At 48.9% G+C, this 13,129-nt stretch overlaps 1 protein-coding gene across 8 annotated transcripts in view; it reads right to left on the bottom strand.

Annotated features, from left to right (window-relative positions):
• Positions 1–13,129, bottom strand: part of LOC137206212 (uncharacterized) — a 192,995-nt gene that overhangs the window by 67,483 nt on the left and 112,383 nt on the right. The window contains exons 1-3 of one of the 8 annotated variants that reach the window (XR_010934535.1): positions 11,231–13,112; positions 9,441–9,661; positions 4,682–8,084 (exon numbers count right to left, since the gene is read on the bottom strand). The exons of 3 other annotated variants lie outside the window; for them this stretch is intronic. The gene's annotated coding sequence lies outside the window, so the exon portion shown is untranslated. 4 more of the 8 variants (XR_010934534.1, XR_010934536.1, XR_010934531.1 and 1 more) reach the window with 4 other exon arrangements.

Below are 13,129 nucleotides of genomic sequence, written 5' to 3'. Positions count from 1 at the left end.
AACTTGCTGAGGAAGCGAGCGCCAGCTGTTTGGCCGCAGAGGTAGTTTCATGCTGAGGAAAAGAAAACCCAATTCGGATTCCTTCCCCTTTCTTGAGACGAGCGAGGGAGCTGGCCTGAGCACAGCCTGTGTGCAGAGGCAGGCTTTGAAAGTTTCATCCCTGGTATACCTGCAGAAGAAAGATCTGAAAATTTCAGAAAGACTGAGAATTCCAAAACATTGTGTAATGAGCTATACATTTTTTTTCACAAGTGTCATTAGATCTCCTGCCACCACCTCTAAGCGTCAAGCATCACCCTCCCTAAGGGCCCGAGTCGGCTGTGACTGGGGACGGTGTGAGTCTCTGGTTTCCACGCACTTTAACGCAGCCCTCTAATCTGAAGTATGCAAACTAGGTTTTCTCCCTTCAGAAAGATGATCCCATACAATTTGGTTGAGAAGCTACGCACATTTCACAGCGAGGGGATAGGGGCCATCCAAAAGGATGGAAATTGCTCAAATGAACAAAGTGCATTTCCTCTCCTCCCCGGGGGAAAATAAATGCAAAAACATCTGTTGTGCAAGTTAAAGCTACTCTTCAACTCCTCCAACTTTCTCAGTCCTTGTTTCCGTACAGCAGGGCACTAACAGAAGGCAAGGTGGCTTTTTTTTTTTTTTTTTTTTTTTAATGCACGCACAGAGAATCCGAGCTACAACAAATGGTCCAGGGCACCAGTGTGGAGACTGAGAATAGCAAGTCAGGACAGTCAGCTTCTAGAACAAGTTGGTGGAGGGTCCCTGTGACGACAGAACTAGTTGAGGAGTGTCAGCAAGCATCCCTGGGCAGCCTGGGTGGTCCTCCAGCCCGAGGGGTCATTACCCTGCTCTCTGTAACAATAAACGTCAGAAAGCACAGCCCATCTCCCTAAGTGAGCAGAAACCTTCCCCCACTTTTCCAGCCCCATCAAATATTTCTCCTTCCAAAGGCAGGTCGTGTGTTTCTTGAAGCTAATCAAGTAGGGACAGTTTGAGGTGCAGGTGGAGTCACCTCTTTGAGGCCACTAGATTCAAGCCTTCACCATCTGTTCTGGGGGAGCCCAAGGAGCCCCCGTGGGCATCAGATGGGAACTTCCGCCTCCCAGCTACAGAGCCACCGTGGGAAGATCCGGCAACACCAGGTCCGGAGCTCCGTATCCAATTAGGGCAGGTATTTCGCCAAATGCCCAACACAAGTTGGTTTTCTTCTTTCCCTTCAGAGTTGCTCTGGCTAATTTCATTAGGTCCCTGAGCTTGGCATCAAGACCAATTAGAAGAGAATAAGGATAAAGTCCGGGAGTGTGCAGGGCTAAATAGATAAAAAAAAAAAAAAAAGCCCTCGCTCATAGATCCCAGTGGAGCTTTCTGGCAGGAGCCACTTTCCAGCATCAAAGCCATTTGGAAGTTATCTATAAGATGTTTGACCTTTTAGCTGATAGAGCTGCTTTGGTCTGATTTGCAAAATACGCGAAGTTTTCCAGCCATGACCTTGGCTTTCCGCTTCTTTTTATTTCTTCTTTTGTCTCTTGAACCAGACTATTCTCTGAGTGTAGTTTGGTTCCACTGGCCAAAGATGTTAGAAGCAAGGGCTGGGTTCAGATATGTCACTCAGTCCAGCCTTTTTGCCCCTCACGATGAAGGAATTCTGTGCAAAGACCTTATCATTGCTGATCTTGGCACATTCCGACAGCCCGCCTGTGTGGGCCCCAGACAAGCCCCCACTGTGGCCAGCTGGATGGATGTCACCGGGGAACCCTCTCATCTCAGAGGGTCACTTCCTTTCTCAGGCTACAGCCACAAGAGCGGTGTCAACTGGGGCTGGGAAAGTAGGCCAAACCAGAACTGGAGGAAAACCAGGGGGTGTGTTTGGAGGCGTCTGTGATCCACAGAGAGACAGATACCTCCTCTCTGCTGAGAGTGACTTGGGGATTATCTCCATTTGCCTTCAGTTCCTAAAGGTCATGCACTGTGGTCCAAACCATGTAATTCACCGAAATCTGCACAGATGAACTAGATTTTTGCATCCAAATTTCTTTTCTAAGAATCAGCGTGTTTCTGTCTTGTGATCTTGTGTCTCCAGATATTGCCAAGCGTGTGTGCGCAGGGTGTGGATACACTGGGGCCAAACCTGGGTGGCCATCTGTGTGCAGACGTGTTCCTCATATGTCCTCCTCTGCCAGTTTGCTGCCTGAAACCTCAAACAGGAAACGAAATCTTTAATTCTACCATCTGAGCCAAGGCCTCTGCCAAGAGGAAAAGATGCCTGTGGAAAACGTCCCACGAGATTTTCGATGATGTGCGGATTCTTGCCTGAGGTTAAGCTCTGAAGGAAGCTGGTGGCGGGGGTGGGAAAGGGGTGGTCAAGAACAGGCGGTCCGTGGGTCCCAGAAAAAAGAAAAGTGTATCTGGAAGGGCACCAGAAGGGACACGCAGAGAAAGGAAGACAACTTCACCTACGCCACACCTTGCCTGGGCATCGGTGGGTTATTCTCTCGGCATCAGCAGAGCAGGCCTGCGGGTGAGAGCTCTCAGTGGATGGGAAGCTACTTTTCTCCACACCAAGGTCAACGGCAAACAAAGCTGCCTTTGTGTCCGGTTCACCCTGAACTTTGCTGACCACCCTGCCCCCAGCAGAGCCGGGAGGAGCTGACTCGATCGCGAGATCCAGCTCCCATTCACCTGGTTATAGACACAGGGACGCAGCCATGGGTTTCCAAACCTTTGCTCCTGACGTGCCTTCAAGGGCAGGTATCCACAGGCCCGTGGGTCTCCAAATTGGGAGAAGTAATATTAAAGCAGCATCTGCTCTAGATCCAATCTCCAACCACCTGGCCCTTTCCATCAGGTCCTCCAGAAGGCCGAAATAACCTTTAACATGGTCCAGGAAGAGGATCTTATCAGAAAGAGGGCTGAAAGAAGACCAAGCTCACTCCCCCCTCTTCCCTTCCCTGACTTAGCGAGGCAAGCTCCTCTACTCGTCTGTTCTCCTCCTTGATGGCCCTGGTGGGAACGAAACGTAAAGGACCCGCACGTAACCTTTGCTCATTATCACTTCTTAACCCTTTTGCCAACAAGTACAGGCAGAGCCCATGGTGTGTACGTACAACGGAAACTCAACTGCTGAAACGCCTGGGGATGTACTTGGTCTAGACCACCTGGGACCAAGTTGAAGGGACTGGATCCCAGCTGGCTGACTCTTCACCTTGAAAAAACTGAAAGAGTTGCCCAAAGGCCTGGAATCACCAGCTGTATTTTACAGTATTGTGCCTATTCTATTTACAGTAGCCTACTTATAACAGTCTATTTACAGTTTATTTACACCGAAGCGACCTAAATGTCCATCGACAGATGAACGGATAAAGAAGATGTGGTGCATATATACAATGGAATATGGCTCAGCCATCAAAAAGAATGAAATAACGCCATTTGCAGCAACATGGATGGACCTAGAGATGATCATACTAAGCAAAGTATTGACGGGTCAGAAAGAGAAAGAGAAATACCATATGCTATCATTTATATGTGGAATCTAAAATATGACACAAATGAACCTATCTACAAAACAGAAACAGACTCACAGACATAGAGAACAGACTGGTGGTTGCCAAAGGGGAGGGGGGTGGTGGAGGGATGGAGTGGGAGTTTGGGGATTAGCAGATGCAAACTAGTATATACAGGAACGATAGACAACAAGGTCCTACGGCAGAGCACAGGGAACTATATTCAATATCCTGTGATAAACCATAATGGAAAAGAATATAAAAAAGAATGCATATATATATATAATCACTTTGCCGTACAGCAGAAATGAACACAACATTGTAAATCAACTATACTTCAATAAAATAAATTTTTAAAATAACATAAAATATTGTGCCTATGAACACAATGCACAGTATTTGGTTTCACTATCAACATGTGTTTCAGCATAATTAAAGCCATTTCATTCCTTGAAAAAATGTACAATCTTATATCCATAGTTAGGGTCTGAGTTCCGGAGTGCCTTTTAGTTCTTTAGCATTTCATCTTTTTAAGAAATCGTATAACATATGGAAAGAAAATGGAAAGATTACTCACTTGACTGGAATCAGATTTGAAATCCCTCTGAATGTGTTTCCTAACACTTCCTCATTGATTGCCTCGGAAATAAATAACCGCACGCGGTAGCGTCATAAGATTTCTCTTATTACTCTGCTTCTAAAATAAATTCCCAAGAAAGTGCGCAACGTATCAAAATAGCATTTTCAGTATCTGCCAACCTCACGCTCGCATCTCAGCAAGAAAGCATGCAACGAGTGAGTAAAGTGCCTCCTTGTCAAACATAAATGTGGCAAATTCTAAGGCGGCTCCTCTTCCACTGAATTGTCTCAGCACGCAGAGCAGCCGGGACAGGGTTTGCTACGGGACCCAGGCAAAAACCCAACCTTCAGATGATTTCTCCAGGAAGGTATTATATTACGTTCCTGGGAGAAATGACGAGATTTTCGCGGTGAAACGGCACATTTTCTTTCCGAACCCCCTGCTCTCTTTAAATGCGTTCGAGTCTCCGGAATACGTGTGCCTGCCGGGCCGCTGGGTCGCACACACAGTCCCCGGGATGCTAAGGAACTCTGTAACCTCACTGGCTGCTGCGGTTTCCACGAGGCCTGACCTCCTCTGGACTCACCCTGACCCCGCACACATGCTTTCCAAGAGACACAGCCTTGTCTTGTCTGGAGCACCGTGTGATGAGAAAGCAGCCGGGCCCTCCCACCCAGCAGCCACGGTCGCTCCGCACGGCCTCCGCCCGCCTCTGGCGGGGCGGCAATGGCTCTGCCTTGGCTGTCCTCAGAGGTGTCTAGTGGCCCAGCGATCCAGGGCGTGGCTCGCCCGGAGCCCAGGCTCGGCCAGACTCACGGAGTGCCAGGCGCTGTCTGCTCGGAGCCTTGGGAGTGACACAGGGGCCCGTGGCAGCCGTGCCCCACGTGGCCTTGGGCGGCAGGAAGGGGTCTCAGTCACCTGGCGCCAGCTGCCCAACGACTCCACCCAGAGCGCAGAGACCATCCAGGGGCCTATCCAACCCGACAGCCCCTCATCGCTCACGAGCTTTCCCTGCAGACTCCCTAAATCCCGGCCCCCCAGGCCCCGTTTTTAATCCAGCTCTCTCTCCATTTCTCTCTACACCCAATAAGATCCCTTGCCCTACCAAACTGGACTTCTGGTTCCTGTTTTCAACGCCCCAATGCCAGCCTCTGACCCCAGACACTCTAAAAGCCTCTCAGCAATGATCTCCACACTCAATTCCACGTCCTCCGATTCAAGGATTACCCTATAACCAACTTTCTTTTCCAAGTACACACCTCTGGGGTTTCCCTGGTGGCGCAGTGGTTGGGAGTCCGCCTGCCGATGCAGGGGACACGGGTTCCCGCCCCGGTCCGGGAAGATCCCACGTGCCGCGGAGCGGCTGGGCCCGTGAGCCGTGGCCGCTGAGCCTGCGCGTCCGGAGCCTGCGCCCCGCGGCGGAAGAGGCCGCAGCGGTGAGAGGCCAGCGTACCGCCAAACAAACAAACAAACAAAAACAAACAAATACACACCTCGGGTCGTGTTACAATGTCATTCTCCTGCTCACAGACTTCCAGCGGCTTCTCACGGCCTGGAGTTTCCGTAGCTGGGTGCCCTGGCCCTGCTGCCTGTTTGCGTAAATAAAATTTTATTGGCACGCAGCCACACCCCTCGTTTACATATTGTTTACAGCTGCGTCCATGCTCTGACGGCGGAGCTGAGTCATCGTGACGGAGAGCACGTGGCTTGAAACGCCTAAAGTACGATTTATCCCTTCACAGAGAACATCGGCTGACCCCTGCTCTAAAACGTGGTCCCATATTTCCTTTTGCAGTTTCATGTCTTTAGAGCCTGGGCGCTCCTGCCTTTAGGGCCTTGATTTCCACTAGTCCACTCTCTGCTGGGGGAAATGTACCCTCCAGGTCCATCCCAAGTGGACCCACTCACAGACACTTTCAATGCCGTCTCTCCCTGCTTTGGACCCATCACACACTGTTATGGCATTTTGCAAGTTCTGACTTTTATTGTAAGTGTTAATGTGTGTTTCCCATCCCGGTTGAGTCTGGAATCTCCCGGAGGGCGGGAGCCAGGTCTCAACCATCTTAAGCTCTTTTAACCCAGCTCCCTGCAGTGTCATTCAATAGCTATTTGGAGACTTACTTGACTCAAAAACTGGGAGTCTTTTCTTCCAGTGGCTTCCAGAATAAATCATCAACATTCTCCCAGATGCCCACGGGCATCCCAACACCACCCAATTCAAGGGGGAGTTAGAGTGAAAAGAGACAGTGGTCTTAACGGATTTTGCTTCAAATCTCTTACTTTTGCAAACAAAACAAAACAAAACAAATTACCATATGGTAAGGGCCCTTCCCAGGGCTTTGGAAGGAGTCAGGGCAAGTGAGGGGCTCCGAAGCTTAGCTTTATCAGCTGCTCGGCAATTTACCTCTGGATAGAGGAGTCACTCAGGTGTGAAGCCTTTAATGCGATTGCCCAGAGAGAGCTGGTCCAAGAGGTACTGTGCTCTGTGCTAATGAGGGTTCCAGACGCAGCTGGCACTCATCACGCAGGCATCCCCATGGCATAACAAGAGCCTACTACATTTTTTCTTTAATCTGGGTTTTTTAAATCTTGCAGGTTTGCTATGGAAAACAGTTTGGTAGTTCCTCAAAAAGCTAAGTGTAGAATTACTGTATGACCCGGCAATTCTGCTCCTAGGTATATCCCCAAAAGAATTGCAAGTAGGAACTGGAAAAGATACTTATACACCCATCTTCATAGCAGCATTACTCACAACAGCCAAAAGGTGGAAGCAACCCAATGTCCATCAACAAATGAATGGATAAGCAAAGTGTATGTATACGATGGAAAATTATGCAGCTGTAAAAAGGAATGATGTTCTGATGTATGATACAACATGGACAGACCTTGAAAATATTATGCTAGGTAACATAAGCCACGAGAGGACACATATTTTGTGATTCCACTTACATGGAATATCTAGAACAGGAAAATTCCTAGAGACAGAAAATAGATCAGAGTTTACTAGGGGCTGGAGAAAGTGGGGAAGGGGAAATATTACTTAGTTGTTTTGAGAGGTTCTATTTGGGATGATGAGAAAGTTTGGGAAATATACAGTGATAACGGTTGTACAACACTGTGAATGTAATGAATGCCACTGAATTGTACACTTAAGAATTGGTAAAATGGGGGCTCCCCTGGTGGCGCAGTGGTTGAGAGTCCGCCTGCCGATGCAGGGGACGCGGGTTCGTGCCCCGGTCCGGGAAGATCCCACGTGCCGCGGAGTGGCTGGGCCCGTGAGCCATGGCCGCTGAGCCTGCGCGTCCAGAGCCTGTGCTCCGCAACAGGAGAGGCCACAACAGTGAGAGGCCTGCGTACCTCAAAAATAAATAAATAAAATAAAACAATGGTCTTTTAAAAAAAAAAAAAAGAATTGATAAAATGGTACATTTATGCTATGTATATTTTGCCACAATACCAAAATAAGGGAGGTAGTATCTGAGCATCAGAACTGCATTTCTTCAGATCAGGTTATTCACGCATAAAAAATATCTGGAAGAATCTTTTGCATGAAAATATTTATCTAGGGCTTCCCTGGTGGCGCAGTGGTTGAGAGTCCGCCTGCCGATTCAGGGGACGCGGGTTCGTGCCCCGGTCTGGGAGGATCCCACATGCCGCAGAGCGGCTGGGCCCGTGAGCCATGGCGGCTGGGCCTGCGCGTCCGGAGCCTGTGCTCCGCAACGGGAGAGGCCACAGCAGTGAGAGGCCCGCGTACCGCAAAAAAAAAATTTTATCTAAAATGATTGCCATCTCTGGAATAAGAACACTGTAGAGCTCATATAGAAAAAAATCTCCCAGGTTAATTACCAAGCCAATGAAGATTGCTATTAACCTGCTGTACGTGCACCAGCCGTCCTTACACTTGTCAGCCATCCACATGGATGCGTTCAAGGGCAGTGAACACACAGGCTTCAGGAGATGGTGGGGCTTGTGTTCGCCAATGTTGTCTTCTAGAAAAGAAAAATGTACTCGGTGGTGATTTGCCTGGGCTAATCTCTTTCAGATCCTGAACTGCCTGAGGTCTGTTTAATATGCCTCCTTGGCTGTCTGTATAGATCCTGACAGCCAGCCAGAGGTGAGGGGCCCCCGGGCAGCCTCACAGAGGTTCATCCAGAGCATAAAGCATTGATAAGGGAGGGTCGTTAAGTGAGCGGCAGACCACATGCCACCTGGACGTTGTGAGCCATCTCTCTAAACGTATTTGCTACCCCTGGCTCCCCACCCCTGCCCCAGGTTCCAGTCACCCTCTCAGTTGCTTTCTCTGGGACACATCCCGAGCCTGCATTAAGTAGGGTAAACAGTGCTTGATAGGACAACAAACTCTGAGACGGTTGAGCACAGTCAGAGCTCTATTTTGCATTCCAGCACCATCTGAGACCACTAGGCAGGTGGCCTTCTGTGCAGCTGATGAGGGAACTGAGCTCCTTCCATCGGGTGGGCCCCCATCCCCGTCAGCTGGGGGTTTGTCTGCGGATCCTATGCACGTGACCAGAAGCCCGGGGAGTGGGATTGCGAGACGGCCCAGGTGTGTTTTCTGGGCCACGCGCAGAAGTGACGCACGTCACTCACTTCCACCTACATCCCATTGGCCAAGACTCGGTCACATGACCCCACCTGGCTACCAAGGAGTCTGAGAAATAGCTTTGGGTGAGTTCACAACAGTGTTTTCTGCCACAGGGATTTTATAAGCCACACAGTCAGTGCTCTTCCCATCCCCTGTCCCATTTTATCTCCCCTCCACCAGGCAACAGGAATTGCCTTGCCTTCCAAGGGTAGGAAATGGGAGAAACCTTGAACTCAAGGCTACAGCCTAGATAAAAGACTGTGGCCAGGAGCTGCCCTTCCACTTCCCTGGCCGGGGCAAGACTCCTTTCTCTCGTGACCTGCTCTGAGCTCCAGGGAAGACTAGGCCAGCCTCTGCCCAGAGGGAGATCTGCTCAGAACATCTGGGCCCCAGATGCTGCTGGCTTCCCTAATGGCTCCGAGGGCAGGGGAAGGTATTGGTCTTAAGCCGTAAAATCCTGCGGGGTCTGCTTTTCGTCTCTGAGAGCTCTTCTCTCCCCTTTGCACGCTTCGAGGGCTGAATTCAACGGAGCCAGCCTTCTCTGACAGCTGACAGGGAATTCTCCGAGGAGGACAGTTGATTTTGGAACAATTCCTGCTGTCAGTCCTGTGAAGCCCAATCTTCCTGACCTGTAGGACATGATGACAATCCCACCTGTGTTTGCAGTTAGTCACATGAGGGGTTTCACTGTTAAGAGTGTGTCAGAGGTTAAGCTGGATGGTACAGAAAAGGATGCACTCACTGGGCTGAGTCTCGCACTCTGCACTCTTCCTTGTGACTTTGCTCACAGGCCCACGAATGTGTGTTGCCGAGGTGTGAAGACACAGTCAGCAGGAGATACCTTCTGCCTCCTCTAAGTGTAGGTTTCCACCCATACATCTGTCTTGGCATTTCATTTCCCATGAAAGCGGTCCTTGGGTTGAGGTGTGCGTCCACTGCGTGACCTCTTCATTCCTAGTAGGACTAACAACATGAAAAGCTGAGCAGATCCATAAATGGTCATTCGTAACGGGATGCGGGGGAAATGAAAGTGCACTGTGTGCAACTTTAACTTTCCAAGGTTGCGATCAAGAACGATCACACCTTCCAACTTTCCTCCCAGTGTATCTTTCAGTCACACAGCCCTGAACTGGATGGATGGTATGCTGACCCCAGGAGGGATTTTTTATGTTTGCACATAGCTCTATTACTAAAGATGCTTTACAGATAACTATGAGAAAAGTAAATCTTTGTTATATTAATACAGTATATAAGAGCGGAGAGGCTCAATAATACACTTGCTTTAAGGTTAGGGAACGTAGCTCTCTCGTGTTCAGGTGAGAGGGCTGAGATCTGGGTTGTTGTTTTTTTTCTCACTATTTCTGAACATTTACCTCTTCAGGTTTGCTTCCTCTCTACCACGGTGGAGAAGAAAGGCATGTGCTTTTGGGGGGATGCTTTCTGATGCGAGGAATAGCATATCTGACCAAAAGTGAGGTTTTCTCACATAGCCAGACATCCTGGATGTCGAGTCATTGGAAGGTTGGCTAATTCAGTGGCACAAAAACATGATCTTTTTGCTCTGTGGTCCTCAGCCATGCCTCCTCATAGCCACAAGATGGATGCTGAAGCTCCGAACATCACATCTTCACGGAACTAAGGCCAAAGGCTGCAATGTCTTTACTCTCTTCATCCAAGAGAAATACCTTTCTTAAAATCCTCCAGCAGACTTTCACTTGTATCTCAATGACCTGAAGGGAGTTCATTCTTATCCTTCATGTACTCATTGGCAAAAAAGGGGAATGGGATTTTATCACAACTGGTTTAGACCAGTGGTTCTCAAACTTCAGCATGAATCAGAATCTTCTGGGGGGTTTACTAAAATACAGATTGCTGTGTTCCTCCACCACAATTTCTGATTTAGTATATTGGGGATGGGGCCTAATAAATTTGCATTTCTAATAAGTTGCCAGGTCATCCCACTGCTGCCAGTCTGGGGATCATACTTTGGGGACTATTGGTTTAGACAGGTCCTGATTCATTTTCTGAGGGTAACAGGAGGAACACATCAGGACCAAGTCGGCAGAAGGGGGCTTGTTAGGTCGGTACCCAGTCCCAACCACCTCATGCTTTCCTGTATCTTTCCCTGCATTTTCTGAGTACATACCTAGACTCTTTTGGCCCCTTTTTCAGGACCACTGCAGATTAGATGGCTTTCCTGAAATGTTTTTATTAATTTGATTCCTACAGCAAGTCTTTTCCTTTTGAAACTAACATAAATTCTAAGTCCATCGGTGTGTACTGCTTAAATTATGTAGAGCTTAAATGATTTCTTTCAGTATCTATTGCCTTTGGGCCTTCTCTGTAAAACGTTATCAGTCTTCACGTTTGTTCCGTCATCCAGTTTATTAGAGCCATCTTAAGGTCCTCACAACCCTCCTAGCTCTTACCAACCTGAACACTTTTGTGTCATCAGCAAATTCTTTCACACGGCCATTCACTTCATCCTCTAGACCACTGACAAGTGTATCGAGCTACATGACTGGAACATACCAACTTGAACTTCAGCCACGAGCAGCATCTGAAACACTGTGACAGCAGCCTTCAATCAGTGTATCAGTTTCTTAGATTAAAAAAATCCACATTTGATTCCATTATTTCCCGTGCAGAGTTTGTAGCAGATATATAGAAATAGATATAAACATGATTATCTTGTTGGAAAGTCAGCGTAAATGGCTGAGCATTTTGGAGATCGTTTTGGAGATCTGGCAGCACTAAACGTGGAGATTTGTTTCGAGAGACACCCCTCCCATCCCATGCCCAAAGAGCTAGCTACTTGATACCAAATTCCACCATTAGAAAGTCATTCTTTGGAGTAAATGAGCATCTCGTTTAAAATAAGCGTCTCTTGAGAGGTTAAGGTTAAGAGAGCTATAGCCCTAGTCGTATATACCAACCCGAGCATGACTCCATTTAGTAACATTCACTCCTCCCAGCTGTGATCTACACACCGAAAGGACGGGAAGATGGAAGCAAGGAATGGATTGACTCGGGAATTCAGGGCAGCGAACCTCTCTGGGAAGGAATTCCCAGTGGGCCCTGGGCCGCTGAGGGGGTGACACGGGGAACCGGGTGTGATGCTTGTTCATCACAAAAGGCCCCAGAAGGTAGCAGTGGGGACAGAAGTGGGAACACAGCTCTCACAGTTTGATCCAAGACAGCCCTGCTTAGTAGCTTAATGCGCATCTTAATAAAGATGAATAAAGAGCCCGGGGATGTTCTCTGGGTGAACTCCAGACCAGCCTTTCTCCCCTCACCTCTGTCAGAACAGGTTGATGGGCCCATGCCTGTTTTGAAAGCCTAACCACAGTCCTTATCTCAACCAAGCCCCACAGGGCCAGAATCCAAGATGAAGAAGCTAAGGTATGACGACTTCTAGGTGATTCACCAAAGGCTATATGGTTAATGGCAGAGCCAAGATTCGGTGGTCAGGGCTGTTTCTATCACACCACGTGGTCTATAGGATCAGGGCTGCCGTGGATGGCTGTGCGGCCTGTGCACTGCACAAAGGCACCCAGGTGACGGGTGACGGGGCAGCAGGAACCAGGAGTCCTTTTGTAAGGAGCACCAAAGCCCCTAATGTACTGGCTTAGGCTTTACTTAACTCATTACTAGCTCCTATTTTCCTACAAATGAATTCACCCCTAACAGACCAGGATCTTATGCTTATATTAGAGTTATTTATGTAAATCTGGTTGCTGTAAGGCGGGTTCTAGGCGTAAGGACGATTTGGATTTCTCAGCATCTTCCTGAGTGGTCTTCCTGCCTCAGTCTCGCCTCTTCCAGTCGCAGGGCCAACACCACGTTGCTTCACATATCATGAACAAACAGTACACGGTGTGTTTTAAAAGTATACAATTTGGGGACATCCCTGGTGGCGCATTGGATAAGAATCCGCCTGCCAATGCCGGGGACACGGGTTTGATCCCTGGTCCGGGAAGATCCCACATGCCGCAGAGCAACTTAATCCGTGCGCCACATCTACTGAGCCTGCGCTCTAGAGCCGCCAGCCACAGCTACTGAGCCTGCGATCTAGAGCCTGTGAGCCACGACTACTGAGCCCGCACGCCTAGAGCCCGGCTCCGCAACAAGGGAAGCCACCGCAATGAGAAGCCCGCGCACCGCAACAAAGAGTAGCCCCCGCTCGCCGCAACTAGAGAAAGCCTGCGTGCAGCAACGAAGACCCAACGCAGCCATGAAGACCCAACGCGGCCATAAATAAATAATAAATAAATAATTCTTTAAAAAAAAAGTGTGCAATTTGAAATGCCAACATACGTGTACATCCACGAAACCGCCCCACAAAGGGACCAACGTGCCCAGCCCCCCAAACTTTCCACCTGACCCTTTGCGATCACTCTCCCACCCCCTGCTCCCAATCCAGGGAACCAC

The sequence above is a fragment of the Pseudorca crassidens genome, chromosome 1 (genome assembly GCF_039906515.1).
Source record: "Pseudorca crassidens isolate mPseCra1 chromosome 1, mPseCra1.hap1, whole genome shotgun sequence".
Classification (NCBI taxonomy): Eukaryota; Metazoa; Chordata; class Mammalia; order Artiodactyla; family Delphinidae; genus Pseudorca; species Pseudorca crassidens.
The sequence above is the reverse complement of the archived record's forward strand: the minus strand, read 5'-3'. Positions and strand labels throughout refer to the sequence as shown.